The following is an 18352-nucleotide window of genomic DNA, read 5'->3' as shown; positions in this document are numbered from 1 at the left end:
TAATCTCAACTCTAACCATAACCCTAATCAAAACCCTAAATCCAACACACCCCTAACCCTAATCTCAACCCTAACCTCAAACCTAACCCTAATCCCAATGCACCCCTAACCCTAATCCCAACCCTAACCTTAACCCTAATCCCAACCCTAACCCTAATCCCAACCCTAATCCCAATCGTAACCCTAATCCCAACCATAACCGTAATACCAACCCTAATCCAAACCCTAACCCTAATCCCAACTCTGTCCCTAACTTTAGCCCCATCCCTAACCCTAATTTTAGCCCCAACCCTAGCCCTAACCCTAACTTTAGCCCCAATCCTAACCCTAAATTTAACCCTAACTTTAGCCCCAACCCTAAGGCTACTTTCACACTTGCGTCGTGTGGCATCCGTCACAATCCGTCGTTTTGGACAAAAAACGGATCCTGCAAATGTGCCCACAGGATGCCTTTTTTGCCCATAGACTTGTATTACCGACGGATGGCCACACGTCGCGTCCATCGTGCACTGGATCCGTTGTGTTTTGGCGGACCATCGTCACAAAAAAAGTTCAATGTAACCTTTTTTTTATACGTCCGCCATTTCCGCGCATGCGTGGCCGTAACTCTGCCCCCTCCTCCCCAAGACATAGACTGGGCAGCGGATGCATTGAAAAACTGCATCCACTGCCCACGTTGTGCACAATTTTCACAACGTGCGTCGGTAAGTCGGGCTGACGCATTGCGACCACCCCGTACCGACGCAAGTGTGAAAGAAGCCTAAGACTACTTTCACACTAGCGTCGTACTCGGCCCATCGCAGTGTGTCGGGCCGACGTACCGACGCTAGCGTTGTAAGCGCCGCACAACGGGTGCAGAGGATGCTGTTTTTTCAACGCATCCGCTGCCCCATTGTGAGGTGCGGGGAGGTGGGGGCGGAGTTCCGGCCGCGCATGCGCGGTCGGAAATGGCGGACACGTCGCACAAAAAAAGTTACATGTAGCGTTTTTTTGTGCCGACGGTCCGCCAAAGCACGACGCATCCGTCGCACGATGGATGCGACGTGTGGCAATCCGTCGCAATGTGTCGCTAATGCAAGTCAATGGAGAAAAAAACGCATCCTGCAAGCACTTTTGCAGGATGCATTTTTTCTCCAACGACGCATTGAGACGGAAGCCAAAAAAAGCTAGTGTGAAAGTAGCCTAACCCTAACCCTAACCCTAGCCCTAACCCTAAATTTAGCCCCAACCCTAGCCCTAACCCTAGCCCTAACCCTAGCCCTAACCCTAGCCCTAACCCTAACCCTAACCCTAACCCTAACCCTAGCCCTAACCCTAGCCCTAACCCTAACCCTAATTTTAGCCCCAACTCGTCTCTCCTGACGGCCGGCAGATGGCAGCAGATGGTGGGCGCACTGCGCATGCGCCCACCATTTTCTTTGCAGAGGAAGAAGCCGGCCGGCAAGAGGAGATGCAGGAGGACTCGGGGAGACCGGGTGAGTATGATAGGGTCCCCGAATCCCCCTATTTCTCTGTCCTCTGATGTGCGATCACATCAGAGGACAGAGAATTACAGATCGCTTTTTTTTTTTTTTTTGCGGTCGCCGGTAAACAGTTAATTACCGGCGATCGCAAAACAGGGGTCGGTAAAAACCGACCCCGATCATGTTCTTTGGGGTCTTGGCTACCCCCGGCAGCCGAGACCCCAAAGATGTTCCGGGTGCCGGGCGGCGGGCGCACTGCGCATGCGCCCGCCATTTTTTCCTGGAAAAAAGATGGCGGCGCCCATCGGGAGCCACGAGGAGCACCGGGGGAGATAGGTGAGTATTGGGGGGCTATTGGGGGCCATCGGGGACACTATTTCTCTGTCCTCCGATGTGCGATCACATCGGAGGACAGAGAGATTAAATGGCAAATCGCGTTTTTTTTTTGTTGCGACCGCCGGTAGACGGTCAATTACCGGCGATCGCAACTCGGGGGTCGGTAAAAAACCCCCGAATCATGTTCTCTGGGGTCTCGGCTACCCTCGGCAACCGAGACCCCAGAGAAAATCCGACTCTGGGGGGCGCTATTCACTTTTTCCACAGACCCGTTAATTAACGGCGCTGTGGTTTAAGTACCCTTAGCGGCCGCCGTTAAAAGGCGTATCGGCGGTCGTTAAGGGGTTAAGGACATGTGTGATATAGGAGTTTTGGGGAAAAAAGTTTACGGTCAATAACCCTAAGCTTGCTAGCAACTCAGAAATTCATTATTTGGGATGACTTAGATAACAGACACTAAATTCACAATGTGAATGGCCTCATGCGCATCACTCTATTATAACTCCAGCTGTTGAATTTATATCATTTGATGCTCAAATTCCTGTGATTTGGTGGGGGTCCAACCAAGATGTTTCTCACTTATCTTGCTCTAATTGTGGGGCACCATGCTTAACAAGAAGAAGAGCTGGAGAGATCAACAAATTGTCAAAGACTCGCAGGCCTAAAGCCTGGTGAGAGACCTATTCATATAAGTCCAGAGGAGAGATCATACTGATGGGACCATTGAATAATGAGATATTGGCTATCCTCGATATTAGTGAGCACCCTATAATTCCAGTAAAGATTCCTTGAAATGAAGGTAGCTCATCCATTCTAACAAGGACTTGGAATTGAACTAAGTTAACCACCTATTGGCTTGGCACTACACTCTTCTAAGATGTGCGGAATTTTAGGCAACATGCAGGGGTCAAGAAAATCTGGCGCAGTGACTAGAGATGAGCGAACCTGAACTTCAAAGTTTGGCATTCGTACGGGACCGTTAGTGTCCGATACTAAAAGCTGAACAGAAACTTTTTCCAGATGTCAGTTGCAATGTTCGGAGTTCCGGGTAAAGTCCGTGAGAGAGAGACATTTTTCTTACCCAGACCCAAAGTCTCCATTGTTTTCAACACCATTCGGGTTCTGGTTCAAGTTCTGGTACAGTTCTGGTACCCAAGACAAACTTTGGAACAGAACCCAAACTTCCTTGGGTCCGCTCATCCCTAGTAAAGATCACAAAAAAAATATTGAGGCACACAACAGCATCAGTAGCAAGTGGCTGGTGCAAGCAGGCTCGGACTGGCCCACAGGGTAGCAGGGGAATCCCCCGGTGGGCCCTTCTGCACATATGGACCCCCAGCCCCACTATATGGGCAGTACTTGGCCTAATTTACTTGATTCACTCTGCACAGAAAAAGCAGCATCTCATTCATTAACCAAAGTACCCTGTGTATTATTATATAGAGATAGAGGTAAATTTGTGAACGAGTGTAGTGTAATATTTGTATGCAGGTGAAAAGTGGGCCCCCCAAAGTCAATGTTACTAGTGGGCCCTTAGCACCCCAGTCCGACACTGGGTGCAAGCCCTTAAGTGGAAATCAGAGAGGGAAGACTGTGGCAGCAAGAATCTTTCCAGAGACTCAGAGCTGCACTGTTGAGTGGGCGAAAGCCATCATTCACTGGCTTTGGTGGACTCATTGGATGATTACATGGTTTGTAGCCCCATTCAAGAACTGTTTATAAGACTGCTGTACTATTGTTATGCATAAAAAGAAAGTAATTATTTTAAAGTGGAATCTGTCAGTAGCTTTTTGCCACTTAATCTGACAGCAGCATGATGTAGGGGCAAAGACACTAATTCCAATCAGGTGCCACTTATTTGTCTGCTTGTTCTAGTTTTAATAAAATCAGTGTTTTATCAGCAGGATATTATCACTAGAGGACTAGATGTCTTGTGACATCTAGTCCTCTTGCTCTGTATAACCTCGCCCCCACCACTTATTAGCAGCATTTTGCCTATGGTGCACAGGGTACACAGAAAGCTCCCAATCAGCGGTATATGCGGGGTTAAACAGAGCTCAGCATTCAGAGAACTGCTAGATCTGCTGGGGAAAAAATAGTGATTTTATAAAAACTACAGCAAGCAGCCCAGTACATTGCTGAAATAAGGGTCCTGCCCCTATAACATGCTGCTTTCGGATTACATAACATGGTGACAGATTCCCTTTAACCTCAGTCTTCTGTGTTGCTCTCTCTAGGAGACCCCCCTCCATTAAGTCTCATTTAGACATAGGTTTTTCATGTATGAGTGCTATATATGGTCAGATTTTAAAAGACTGTCAGATAGGAGAAGTTGGAGAGCAAAAAAAACTGATGACACTCGGACCACAGCCTGATCAAACTCTGATCAAAAAAGCAGTCTGCATGAGACCTTACACATAATATTTGAGACCGTTTCCAAAACTGAATCTGCTGGGTCCCTATCGGAAAAACACCCTTCACTCTATATATGATGCCAACATCTGAGCTACATCTGAGGTCTTGAATTTGGAAGCAGCCGGTAGTAAAGCCTGCACCATAACACACCTTCATTTTCACAAAGATGACTTTCAAAATAAAGGTGCCATGTCTGAAAGATCCCCAGAGGTCATCCAAAGATAATAACAATCTTCCTCCTACAGACAACCTTTCATACAGAATTATAAGTGCGCTGCTCTCAGATGGCAGACATGAAAATCATACAAAGTTCCTGTGAACAGGACGAACAGTCATAAAATATACTATGAACCAATCAGAAAAATCGGAAGCAAAACGCCAAATAAAATTCAAACATTTTATTAATGATAAACATTACTGGTATAAATACAAAAATTAATTATTAAAATATGAAGATACTGGTGCACAATACAACTGCCCATTTAGGTGACATACCCCTAATAAATCCTAAACATCCCACTTTGTTAACGCCCACTTGGCTAAATACCAGTTAATGTAATAAATAAATAATAAAAAAATAATGTAATAAAGCTGTTAATAATTAAAGGGATTGTCCATATATACAGTGGCTTATACAAGCCTACATAGCATGGAGGAGGCAGATAAAATCACCTCCAGCCCTGTGTATGAAGAGTAGAAAAAACACAATGCTATTTTTTTAATGCTCAATTATAAAGTGCCTAGTATAGGTGCTTAATCCATAATGGACTTAGATGCAATGTATAGTCTAATAATATGGGTACAAATTACCTCAATAGCCTTACAGGCATAGCAAACATGCATTGATTAACACCGATTTGAATACAATACAAAGGGCACAACTACAAAAAGTACTCACTTAATTAAGGCAGATCTATTCAGCTTATATACATTGCACAATGGCAAAAAAAGTGAACAATGGGAGATCAGCTAAATAGACATAAGGAAAGGGTATACGACCTAATGGAGCAGTCAGGGTCCCCGACGCGCGTTTCGCGTTCTTGCTTCTTCCTGGGGGGTTTTCCTAGTGTGTGGGCTAGTTTGGCGTGCTTTTAACTACCCATGAATCAGTGGTGGCAGTGGTTTGTGCGGCGCTTCCGCCCACGTGTCCGGCATGACGTAAACCCTCGTCAGCGTCATGTGACGCCGGCCGTGCACACCTCAGTCCGACGCGTCAGGACAGAGGGGCGGAGCCAGCGGCAGTACAGACGCGTCTCCAGGGCTACCCATACCCGGAAGTCAGCCGAAGCGCTCACCGCTGCAGGAAACCTGAGCTATCAGTGTTCACTACTCTACAGCCTATATCGTAAGTATCTAAGTAGAACTATTTCCCTCAGTAACCAATGCATCACAATAATAAAAAAGGGGGGGAATGCCTATGATTCCTCATATGTCTTCTTAGTGTACCACAGAATAACAAAGTCCGGCCCCACATATAATAAATAAATAAATAAATAAATATGGCAATTATCAATATTGCCGTAGTGATTAGTGCAGTATATAAAAAAATGCCTACAAATATATATAGAAAACTACTATAAAATATTAAATAAGTGAATAACTAAGGTGAATACTAATCTAGTGTAGTTTAATATCAATGTACATATATAAAGTGGGGGAGATGAGTATATCACTACCTGAGATTCAATCAGATACTAATATTTACCTGATCTCCAAAAGTGCACTAGATGATACTGCCCATAATTTATAGCAGACATAGTGAAAAAATACAGATAAAAACATGTACATACAACAAAAACTAAAAATTAAAGGGCCAATATAAAAATGTTTAACATACAATAAGAAGACTCTTAAGATCATATAGGATTACAGCTGATCAAGCATAATGCCAGTTCAGAAAGATATTTAGTACTTCAGCCAGTGTAGCATCTGGATAGTTCATTATTATATTAAGTCCATTCCAACCAGGGCTTCGTTTACACATGACTCTTATTCAAGCCTAGTTGCTAGGTGTTAATCAGGGTTACTGAAGGCACTGACATCATCATGGGTTAGGAGGAAGCACACCATGAGTAACAGATACTAGAGAGGATATAAAATAATAAAAAAACAGAGTTAAAAACAAATAAAAAAACAACAATGAAAAACCCAACCTGTGAGAAGAACAGACATCATAGGAAAGGGGCAAAACTTAGGACCTCATTTAGACCTCTAGGTTGTACTGAGTCTATTTTCGAAATCCATTTCGCCTCCAATTGGGCTAAATCTTTTCTCCAGTTCCCACCCCTCTGATCTATACGTACCTTGTCAATCCCTATCACCTTTAGGAGTCCACCATCACAGTTATGAACCTGTTTGAAATGCCTAGGTACTGGTTTAAGGCTGGTTATGTCCTCAATTTCCTTGGCATTGATGATGTCCCTATAATGCTCCCTCACTCGAATCTTTAACTGTCTTGAGGTTAGTCCTACATAGATCTTTTTGCAAGGACAGCTAGCATAATATACCACCCCTATACTGTTACAAGTGATATTTTGGGTAATTGTAAATGTTCTAATTCCTTTGCTGCATTCAAACGTAGATGCCTTTACCATATTGGGGCACGCTATACAGTTATTACATGGGAAAAATCCCCATTTCTGACCTTTAGAGCCAAAGAATTTTTCTGGTGTTGCCCCAGCATAATAGCTATGGACCAATTGGTCCTTCAGATTGCCCGATCTCCTATAGGTGATTGAGGGTCGGTTGCTGACATGTTTCCCCAAAGTTCTATCAGTTGATAGTAGTGGCCAATATTTTTCAAGGGCCGCTCTTACCTCTGACCATTTGTCATTATAGGTTGAAATAAACCTAACTTTGGGTTCGGTTGGTTCTTTATTCCTTGAAGTGAGTAGCTCCTTACGCTGCGCCCTATGGGCTTTTTTTAGGCCTTTCTTGATACTACGTCTTGAATAGCCCCTTTCCTCAAATCTAGACGTTAGAATTTTAGCTTGCTCAGAGAAGTCATGATCATTAGAGCATATCCTCCTAGCTCTTAGGAACTGTCCCGTGGGGATTCCGTTAATCAGTGGTTGTGGGTGAGAGGAGGTTGCGTGGAGTATTGAATTGACAGCCGTGTCTTTACGGTAAACATTAGTTTCTAGTATTCCATGAGGACCCTTCAGAATTTTTATGTCCAAGAAATCAATAGATGTTTGGCTATGCTTGCATGTCAATTTAATGTTCATCCCATTGGTATTAAGGATATCCACAAAATTGAGAAGGTCCTGCTCCGTGCCCTGCCAAATCATAAGAATATCATCAATATAGCGGACCCAGAACAGGACCCTCTCAATGTAGGCAATGGGACTAACAAAGAAAATCAATCTTTCCCATCTACCCAAAAACAGGTTTGCATATGAGGGGGCAAAGGCCGCCCCCATTGCAGTTCCCTGTTTTTGTAGGTAGAAGGTTTCTTTGAACATGAAATAATTATGTCTTAGAACAAATTCTAAAAGGGTCAACAGGAAGTCAATAAACTCCGCATCATATTCCGTCATCATCAGAAAGGTCTTAACAGCCAATATTCCATCCTGGTGGTAGATGGATGTATATAAAGATTCTACATCTAAACTCACTAACCACATGTCATCCTCCATTGGGATACCTTCCACCTTCTTCAAGACATCTCCTGTATCCTTCACATGTGATGGTAAATCATGTACCAGTGGTTTCAGGTAGAAGTCAAGGTATTTCGAAATCGTTTCACATAAGCTACCATTGCCCGATACAATCGGGCGTCCCGGTGGTGTTATTAGATTTTTATGAATTTTCGGAATGAAGTATATACAGGCTGCTTTAGGGAAGGTGGGTACCAGGTTATTCCTCATTTCCTTAGTTATTATGCCCTTGAGAAAGGCTTCTTCCAAGATGTCGGTAATCTCTCTCTGATATGCTGATGTAGGGTTAATAGTTAGTCTCTGATAACATCTACCATCCCTTAACTGCCTAAAGGCCTCTTTTTCATATAATTTCGTGGGCCATAGCACCACATTTCCCCCTTTATCAGCAGGTTTGATCACTGCTCCCTTTAGAGCTTTCAGTTCCTTCACTGCGTTTCTCTGAGCATAAGTGAGATTGCCTCGTGTGATTTTTTCAGAAATTTTTTCAAATTCACTAGAAACAAGTTTTACGAATGAATCAATATTGATCAGTGAACACTGATAGCTCAGGTTTCCTGCAGCGGTGAGCGCTTCGGCTGACTTCCGGGTATGGGTAGCCCTGGAGACGCGTCTGTACTGCCTCTGGCTCCGCCCCTCTGTCCTGACGCGTCGGACTGAGGTGTGCGCGGCCGGCGTCACATGACGCTGACGAGGGTTTACGTCATGCCGGACACGTGGGCGGAAGCGCCGCACAAACCACTGCCACCACTGATTCATGGGTAGTTAAAAGCACGCCAAACTAGCCCACACACTAGGAAAACCCCCCAGGAAGAAGCAAGAACGCGAAACGCGCGTCGGGGACCCTGACTGCTCCATTAGGTCGTATACCCTTTCCTTATGTCTATTTAGCTGATCTCCCATTGTTCACTTTTTTTGCCATTGTGCAATGTATATAAGCTGAATAGATCTGCCTTAATTAAGTGAGTACTTTTTGTAGTTGTGCCCTTTGTATTGTATTCAAATCGGTGTTAATCAATGCATGTTTGCTATGCCTGTAAGGCTATTGAGGTAATTTGTACCCATATTATTAGACTATACATTGCATCTAAGTCGATTATGGATTAAGCACCTATACTAGGCACTTTATAATTGAGCATTAAAAAATAGCATTGTGTTTTTTCTACTCTTCATACACAGGGCTGGAGGTGATTTTATCTGCCTCCTCCATGCTATGTAGGCTTGTATAAGCCACTGTATATATGGACAATCCCTTTAATTATTAACAGCTTTATTACATTATTTTTTTATTATTTATTTATTACATTAACTGGTATTTAGCCAAGTGGGCGTTAACAAAGTGGGATGTTTAGGATTTATTAGGGGTATGTCACCTAAATGGGCAGTTGTATTGTGCACCAGTATCTTCATATTTTAATAATTAATTTTTGTATTTATACCAATAATGTTTATCATTAATAAAATGTTTGAATTTTATTTGGCGTTTTGCTTCCGATTTTTCTGATTGGTTCATATTGTTGTGGGAAGTGCCACGGAGTAAGCCTTGTTATATATAGATAAAATATACTATGTCCAGGAGGAACTTCTACTGATTAATGGCTTCTTAAAAAATATGTCTCACATTTTTAGCTAGGTTTGCTTGGGGCTGCCATATATATTAGCATCTGTGTGGTGTGTCACTTTACATATCATGTACAGATTCAGTATGAAACACACAGAGCATGGGAGAATAAGGATGGCGTCAAACTGTATCTGCTATGCTGGGGACGTTCTGTGAGCTGACAATACCAAATGCCATGGGCACTTCACAGCATTACTAGTGTGCTAGGAAGAGCTCGTTACTATGTTTGTAAAGAGCAGAAGCCGCTGGCAAGGTTGCACTGATGACTTCTCACAGTCCTTTGTATCAACACATTTAATGAATACGAAAGACTGGAGAGCAAAGGAGAGAGTCCTAGAAGGCGTTTGTTTGAGCTGTTTGAAGATGGCATTGGTGATTCTAGGAGATGGTCAGCGGTGATAATAAGTTGAATGTGGTAAATGGAGTTATAGCTAGGCTTTCTATCTCCTGGGTTAAAGATTCAGTTTGCTTCCTCAGTTCTATATCTCAGCAGCACAGTGGCTCAGTGGTTAGCACTGTTTCCTTGCAGTGCAGAAGTCCTGGGCTCAAATCCATCCAAGGACAACCTCTGTATGCTTCCTCTGGGTTCTCCAGTTTCCTCCAACACTCCAAAGACAAATTGATGGGGACAGTGATAATGATGCCTGTAATTTGCTGATATGATGTCTCTTAAAGTCATAGTGTCATTCAGTTCTTAGCAGGGGCTGACCCCTTACATTGCTATAAAAGTAAAATAAATACAAATAAAGTGTAAAGTGGCTTGTTTTGTGCCCCCTTCCTTCACATTGGCTATGACCCTGCTGTAAATGATGTCTCCTTAGCTGAAACCTCTCTTTTGTAGGGTATTTTAAAAAACATATATGCTTTTCCCTATGAAAAATGGAAAGATCCTGCATGACATAATTTGTAAATGAGAAGTCACCTAATGAAAAGTCCATCAGGCTGTTTGTATTCTAATTGAGAAGTGTTTCCAGACAGATCATCAGCCAGAAGTCTGGTCTAATTAGTGAAGACTGAGGATGCTAGACTTGTTATTGTCTGTACAGCTGTAGGTTTGCAGTATATGCCATAGGATCACAAGGGCTTTAATATATGAACTAGAATAAAAGACACATAAGTGTATCAAGAATTCAAGATGATGTCTGCATGTAATTTACATTTATCATGTTTAATGACTGCTGTGCAGTATTTGATGAGATTACACTGTGAAGTGTGAGGTTTTATTACATAAGTAATAATTGTTTATTGGCTGGTAAAATGCACATCTACAGTGAAGGGTAATAACAGGTAAGATAAAATTACACTATATAAAAAGTAGAAGATAATAATATCACTGCAACCCAATAATTGTTAAATGGATAAATGAGAAAAAAAGAAATATAAAAAAGAAAAACTAAATAAACAAGAAATAAATAAATTGTATAATAAAAAACTAAATCTGAAATTTCAAATTTGGCCATCCACTGGGTTCACAGGAGACTAAAAAAAATGTCATATTACAGCACTATCTGAGCTTTAGTGATGAGTGAGCGTGCTCGGATAAGGTGCTATCTGAGAACGCTCGTGTCTTAGAGTGTCTTCGGCATGCTCGAATACTATGCTCGAGTCACCGCAGCTGCTTGTCTCGCAGCTGTTCGACAGCCACAACACATGTGGGGATTAGGAAAAGGCGTTCCAGCTCCATAAAATTTCAATGCTTTATTTATCCATTAAAAGTTAGTACAACATGGTAAATCCTTGCCTCTGTGCGAATGTCCTAGTACAAGGTACATGCGACGCGTTTCGATCGTGCCCGATCTTAATCAATGCATGGTTTCTCGGAGATTGTGGTGATTATTATCAAGTGTTCCCGGACCAATCCTATGGACAATTCAAGTCACATGACTCTTACCGCAGGTCCTGAACACACAATCTCCGCCGCAGCTGCAAGAATTACACCTAACTGCGGTAAAATAACGATAACTTACAAGATTTTCCCTACAATATATACAACTAAAAATACAATTAAATAATACAATAAATAGCTAACAATAATGATACATGATTTCATTTTTTCGATTGAGGCCAAATGGGTGTCTAGTTCTCAGATTATAGATCCAGAAAGCTTCTCTAGTGAGAAGCTGTCTTTTGACATCTCCGCCCCGCTGTGATAAATTAACATGCTCTATGCCTTGAATCGTCATCATGGATGTATCTCCTGAATGGTACATGGCAAAATGCTTGGCAACAGCTGATAAATTCCTATTTAAAGTATTGCTGCTCCCTAGATCCCTCAAGTGCTCCGATATTCTAGTTTTCAGCTTTCTCGTTGTGCATCCTATGTATGCTACATTGCACTTAGTGCAATCAATTTTGTAAACTATGTTACTTGTATGGCAATTAATAAAGTTCTTAATATAAAAGGTTTTAATTTTATCCTTATCCTGAAACATATTTTTTGTCAGTGCATTTCGACAAGTGCTGCAAGCAGTAACACCACACTTAAAGAAGCCCTTACATTGGAGCAACGTTTTAGATGCCGACTGCGATGAAAAGAAACTGGGAGATAATGAACTGCCAATAGTTGGCGCTCTCCTAGCTGCAACATTCAGTCCATCTTTCAGGATTTCCGAGAGCATATCGTCTTCCTGCAAAATGGGTAACCTTTTTAGAATTATGTTCTTGATTTCATTAAACTGAGTGCTATATTGAAAGCAAACATAGGGCTTTTTCTTCCTTCCCTCTTTCCCTCTTTTATTTTCTCTGTCTGATATTAGGAGACTATCTCTTGGTTTGCTCTCAACTATTTTCTGTGCCCTATTTAGGGTCCAATTAGGATAGTCTCGTTTTTTTAACCTTGCTTTTAACACCCTAATAATTTGGGGTGGCGATGTGTCTGCCGTACCAGACTTCATTGGATACATCAATGGAAATGATTATGACATCAAATTTACTCACAGATGGGATCGTAGCGAAATATCGTTTCTGGACTTGGATTTGATGGGGGTGAAAAATCAGATTATTGAAAGCAAAACGCATGTTAAACCCATAAGTGGGAACACTGTGTTACATGCAAGTAGTAGTCACCCCAAGCATACCGTTAAATCCATTCCGGTTGGAGAGTACACACAACTCAAAAGAAATTGCAGTAGGGAAACGGTAAGAAGTGAGGAGTTTAGTCATCTAAAAGCAAGGTTAAAAAAACAAGAGTATCCTAATTGGACCCTAAATAGGGCACAGAAAATAGTATGAGTCATATATGAGTCATCATAGTAGGCTATCAGTCATAAGCTCTATGAAAGCCCTGCCGGCGCCATTTTCTGCACATTGCACCCGGAACACAGCTAGTGCTAGTGTAGGGAGAGTGCGAGCAGCTGCTAGGGAGAGGTGTGCTTTTGGAAATCGTCCAGAAATCATAAAAAAAAACACAAAAGCTCTTGTGAGAGCTATTCTAGTAGTAGGAGACTATAGTAGTACAGGGAGACAGGCAGGAGAGTTACAGTACATACTTAGTACCTCAATATCTCTGCTCTTGCTGAAAGTACTGTATAAGGTCAGGGAGTAGTGACAGTTTTCCCAGCTTTTTTGGGGTCACATTAACCCCAGCAGGTCAATGTTTTTGCTCTTGCTGTGCTGTTTGCACACCGAATAGCATGCACGTTACTGCACAACTGACACACATCCAGCTCCATTGTCTTCTGTGGTGATTGGCGAGCAAAATATTCCACGTTAAACTCAGGTCAATTTTTTGCCTTTATGGTGCTGTTTGCACACCAAATAGCACACGTTACTGCACAACTGACACACAGCCAGCTCCGTTGTCTTCTGTGGTGATTGGCGAGAAAAATATTCCACGTTAAACTCAGGTCAATTTTTTGCCTTTATGGTGCTGTTTGCACACCAAATAGCACACGTTACTGCACAACGGACATGCATCCAGCTCTGTTGTTTTCTGTGGTGACTGGCGAGCAAAATATTCAGCGTTAAACTCAGGTCAATTTTTTTTACATTGCAGACAGTCCTCCTGTTTGTAAAACACAAAGCAGTACTAGGCTGTAGTGCTACCTTCCACAAAGCACGAACTGCTCCTTGTTCCACAATATCTACATCTGAACATCTGCAACTATGTCACAGAAACCCCAAATTCCCAGAAAGCCTGTTGTGAAGGGACAGGGACGTGGACGTGGGCATGGGGTGCTCAGTGGTGCCCGACAAGGCACTGAGTATGGGAGACAGAAGAAGGTTGATGCATCTATGTTCCTGGTGAAAATTCCCAGTCTGGAACGTAAACGTGTCTGGAAGCCAGGAGAGCAAGAGCAGATACTGTCTTGGATGCAGGGCCGGCTCCTGGTTTTTGAGGGCCCTGGGCGAAAGAGTCTCAGTGGGCCCCCCCATTTAACACATACCATGATTCATAATCGCATATAACCCAGCCATGTAGTATATAACACAGCCCACGTAGTATATAACACAGCCACGTAGCATATAACACAGCCATGTAGAATATAACAGTCCACGTAGCATATAACACAGCCACGTAGTATATAGCAGACCACGTAGCATATAGCAGCCCATATAGTATATAGCACAGCCACATATTATATAACACAGCCCACGTAGTATATAGCACGCCCACATAGTATATAGAACAGCCATGTAGTATATAGCACAGCCCACGTAGCATATAACAGCCCATATAATATATAGCACAGCCACATAGTATATAACACAGCCCACATAGTATATAGAACAGCCATGTAGTATATAGCACAGCCCACGCAGCATATAACAGCCCATATAGTATATAGCACAGCTACATAGTATATAACATGGCCCACGTAGTATATAGAACAGCCATGTAGTATATAGCACAGCCCATGTAGCATATAACAGCCCATATAGTATATAGCACAGCCCACATAGTATATAACACAGTCATGTAGTATATAGCACAGACATGTAGTATACAGCACAGCCCCCCTCCCCCCAAGAATGGCCCCATAAACCAGCACTCACTGTTATAGTTAAAAAAAAAAACACTCCTCACCTCTCAACATGCCCATGCTGCTCCCTGCTCCGGTCTCGGCAGCTGCCGCTGCACTGCCTGACACCCAGCGAGTGCGCGATGACGTCATCGCGCACCCGCAGCGGCAGTGTCAGAGGCAGAGTGGGGAATGATGGGAGAGGGAGCGTCAGGTGATGCTCTCTCCTCCATCATTTGCTTTGAACTTCACTGACAGACGCCGGTATAGTTCAATGCGGCGGCGGGGGAGTTGGCGCTGGTGACAGGCGGGCCCCCCTGCCTCACAGAGGCCCCAGAGCGGCTGTGTGATGTGCCGCTAGGTGAGGGAACCATGGGGAGCGGGGGTACTAGGCAGCTGCCTGCCCCTAACGCCGGCCCTGAATGGGCCCCCTGTCTCGCCAGGGCCCCGGCATTTGCCCGGGTACGCCGGGTGCTGACGCCGGCCCTGCTTGGATGGCAGATAAGGCCTCAATGAAATTTTCTAGTAGCACCCAATCCTCCACCACCACACAGTCTACTGTCAATACACAGAACGCTGGGTCATCCAATCCTCATCCTGTTTCTACTTCCTCCCCCCCTCCACAGCAGTCACAGGAAACATTTGACTCCATGCTTGGCCACTCCGATGATCTGTTTGGTACATACAGTATGATCCTTTGGTTGCCTCTGGCCTCTCAATGCGCAACATTCAAGAGGAATGTGAGGAGGTATCGTCTGTTCATGGCCAAATATTTGAAAACCCACAGACAGAAGAAAGACACTTTCAGCCACCTGATATACCGGCTCAAAAGGTGGAGGCTGATGATGATGAGACACAGTTGCCATCTGGCCAGCCGACAATATCAACACGGAAGGAAGATGACATGGATGACTAGGTGGTCGATGATGAGTCTACTGATCCGACCTGGACCATTGGTACGCATAGCCAACACAGCAGCACAGAGGATGAAGGTGGATCCGTAGCACCAACAAAAGCACCAAGGGCTACTGGTTTGAGCAGATTGCAAAGTGTGTCAACGGTTGCCAAGAGTAATCCCTCTTACATGCTGCCTTGAACTAGAAGTTCAAGGGAACACTTCCCGTCCTAGCGCTCAAATAATGAATGCTGATCACAGCATTCATGCACAGGCATCGGCAGCTCGCGATTTCACAGAGGTGCTTACACAATGCAGGTAAATAAATTTCAACCGACAGCTTAGCAATATCATACTTTTGTCAAATGCTGCACTCGTTTACCCTTTCCCATCTATACGCTGATTTCATTTCCGGCTTCTTTCAAGTAGTCTACCTCGCCCCTTTTCTTGCACCGTGACTTCGTCACCTCCATACTTGTTGACTAATGTACGGCATTTATTCTAGGCAGACCCGCCAAGTAGATCTCATAACTAGAGACCTTTTTCATCACAGTTAAACCTGGTCTGTGTCTGTATGTTCTTATTTGACTCCTATAACTATATTATACAAAGTAAAAAAAAAACTTTTTCTTTTTTTTTCTTTTTGACTTCATCAACTTGGATCCTAAGTCAATTAATTTCAATCTCTATATACATATATGTATATATATATATATATATATATATATATATATATATATATATGCCTACAGATTTGTTCTCACTGTACTGCGTATTTGTCCCGTTTATGTGATATCTATGTAAATTTAATTATAATGGTCATATTTTACATTGTGATGAATCCGTGGAATGCTTTTAGCTATTCCTTAATTACTTCTCAGTATTTTCCAGTGATTTTCTTGTATTCTTTCTGTGTTTGTTAATACTACTTTTTTTGTATATATTTCTATAAACAGATTTGGCTTGAGAAAAACATTATATTGCTGAAAAGTTGCAGCAGAAGTATATCTGTGTACACCTGTGTTCTTTTTTTCATTTTTTGTATATGGTGGATGATTCGCCTCTTTTTCCTTCATGTGAACATTGAACAATAAATTGTTCCTTTTGAGTGCCGAAGGTTTTTTGTTTCTTTACAGTGTGATTTTACTGTACAGCGCCCTGAATTGCCGGCTTTTCTAAAGGACACTGGTGAGTATTTCTCGCAAGTCACACTGATGGTCCGTGTGGTGTGCGAGTTTTTGTCGCACACATAGACTTTCATTGGCGTTTCTCGTCCGAGATATGGTGGAAATCATAGAATACAGCCGAAAAAACAACGGATGAAAGGAGCTGTCCCATAGATTAACATTGGTCCGAGTGTGGCAATATTTGGGATTTTTTATCACATAGCACTAGTCCGTATTACGGTCTAGTGTGACTTTTGCCTTAGTGTGGCAAGAACGGATGCAAAGTTTGACTAGTAAAACAGATGTGTAAAAGGAAAATATTGTTTGTGAGATGTACAATTAGTGAGGTAGACACTTCCAGCAGTAGCAGTTAAATGTCTGGATTTTTGGGAATTTTCTTTTGTGTTTTTAAAAAACAATTATTCTCCCCTTTACGAAAATGATTGCACAAAAAATGCAAAAACTACAATGAGAAAGTTTACCATCTGACTTTTTTTGTATAAAACTACTGTGTTGTCTTGCTTCTTCTTTTGATTGCTTTAAGAATAAAGAATAAAAAATGTGGAGAAATTCCAATGCAGCCGTAGAGATGCCAGCTACACTGTATGACTGATCAGTCACACTCAGTCTGGCGCGGGTGCCAACACCTCTCCTATCTCTCTTTCTCTCTATCAAGTGAATCTGTATTTTTCTCAGCAGGGCCAATTTGAAGCACAGTAGCCTTTCCTTAAAAGTTTCCTTCACTTTTAGCCGCATTAATAGTGTGGCGTTCATTGTCCTGAACCATGACAAATTTTATTATAAGCTGATGGGATCTATTAGGCACAGAAACCGGATTTTCCATATAAACTGATTTCATAGATATGAACAGAGAATAAATATAATAGAGCTTTAGAAAATGTGTAAAAGTATGATCCATAGGAGCGCTTTGTATTCTTCCTCTTCTGGTTGTCTGTGGGTTGTGTAATTGTATAGCGCTACACATTGAAGAACGCATTGTCAGTATATAGTTCCCAGTTTCATGATTCATCTGTTTACCAGTGGGTTGTTTAATTGCATTATTGTATATATTTGGGAAAAGCTTTTCAGCTAGAATAACTCTGCTAGATCGCACATTGATCTCAATCGCACATTAGCACATAGGTCAATGAGTAATAGAGAGCGCAATGTGATTAATTCAAGCAGGCTGGAAATGTGCTTAAAATTGACATGATGATGCAGAAGGACTTAAATGATCATTAACGCTGTTAAGTGCCTGGAAGATAAATGTGATTAAGTCAGCCATATACTGATATATTAGCTGATAGTGCCACCAGAATGTCTTTGAGTCCTCTTACCTAGGAATCTTAATTTTTCTGTCTTTTATATATAGGGGTTTTTCCACCATAGAAATATATGGCATAACGCACATGAGAACAAGAGTCCCATGCAGTGGTGTAACTTCACGCTTGTGGGCCCCAATGCAGAAGCACCAATGGGCCAATTATTCAAAGTCTTTAACAGTAATGGTATTTTCTTACGGGCTAAAGAGAGAAATTTTGATCCCTTTAGACTCTAGGGCCCTGGTGCGATTGCAACCCATGAACTTATCATAGTTACACCTCTGGATGCAGCAGTCAGGAACCACGTAATAATTAATGGAGAGACTACCACTTCCTTGGCTGTCTCCATAAATCTCATAGACTGAATGTTGTGCTGGAAATCACAGCTCCTCATGGGTGGGGATTTCAGAAGAGAAATCATGCTTTCCAACTCTCCTGGGTTGTCAACAAGGCTGCAATACACCTAAAATAGTTGTCAAATTTCTTAGAAGGTAAGGTCCACAAAATTTCAACG

General features: G+C 42.5%; 1 protein-coding gene across 2 annotated transcripts in view; it reads left to right on the top strand.

Annotated features, from left to right (window-relative positions):
* Nucleotides 1-18352, top strand: part of LOC143775248 (prolactin-releasing peptide receptor-like) — a 292045-nt gene that overhangs the window by 68630 nt on the left and 205063 nt on the right. The window contains exon 2 of one of the 2 annotated variants that reach the window (XM_077263148.1): nucleotides 11939-12132. The exons of the other annotated variant lie outside the window; for it this stretch is intronic. The gene's annotated coding sequence lies outside the window, so the exon portion shown is untranslated. The remainder of the gene's footprint in view (nucleotides 1-11938; nucleotides 12133-18352) is intronic. 2 annotated transcript variants of the gene reach the window in all.

The sequence above is a fragment of the Ranitomeya variabilis genome, chromosome 5 (genome assembly GCF_051348905.1).
Source record: "Ranitomeya variabilis isolate aRanVar5 chromosome 5, aRanVar5.hap1, whole genome shotgun sequence".
Classification (NCBI taxonomy): Eukaryota; Metazoa; Chordata; class Amphibia; order Anura; family Dendrobatidae; genus Ranitomeya; species Ranitomeya variabilis.
Note: the sequence above shows the minus strand (reverse complement) of the source record. Positions and strands in the feature narration are given on the sequence as shown.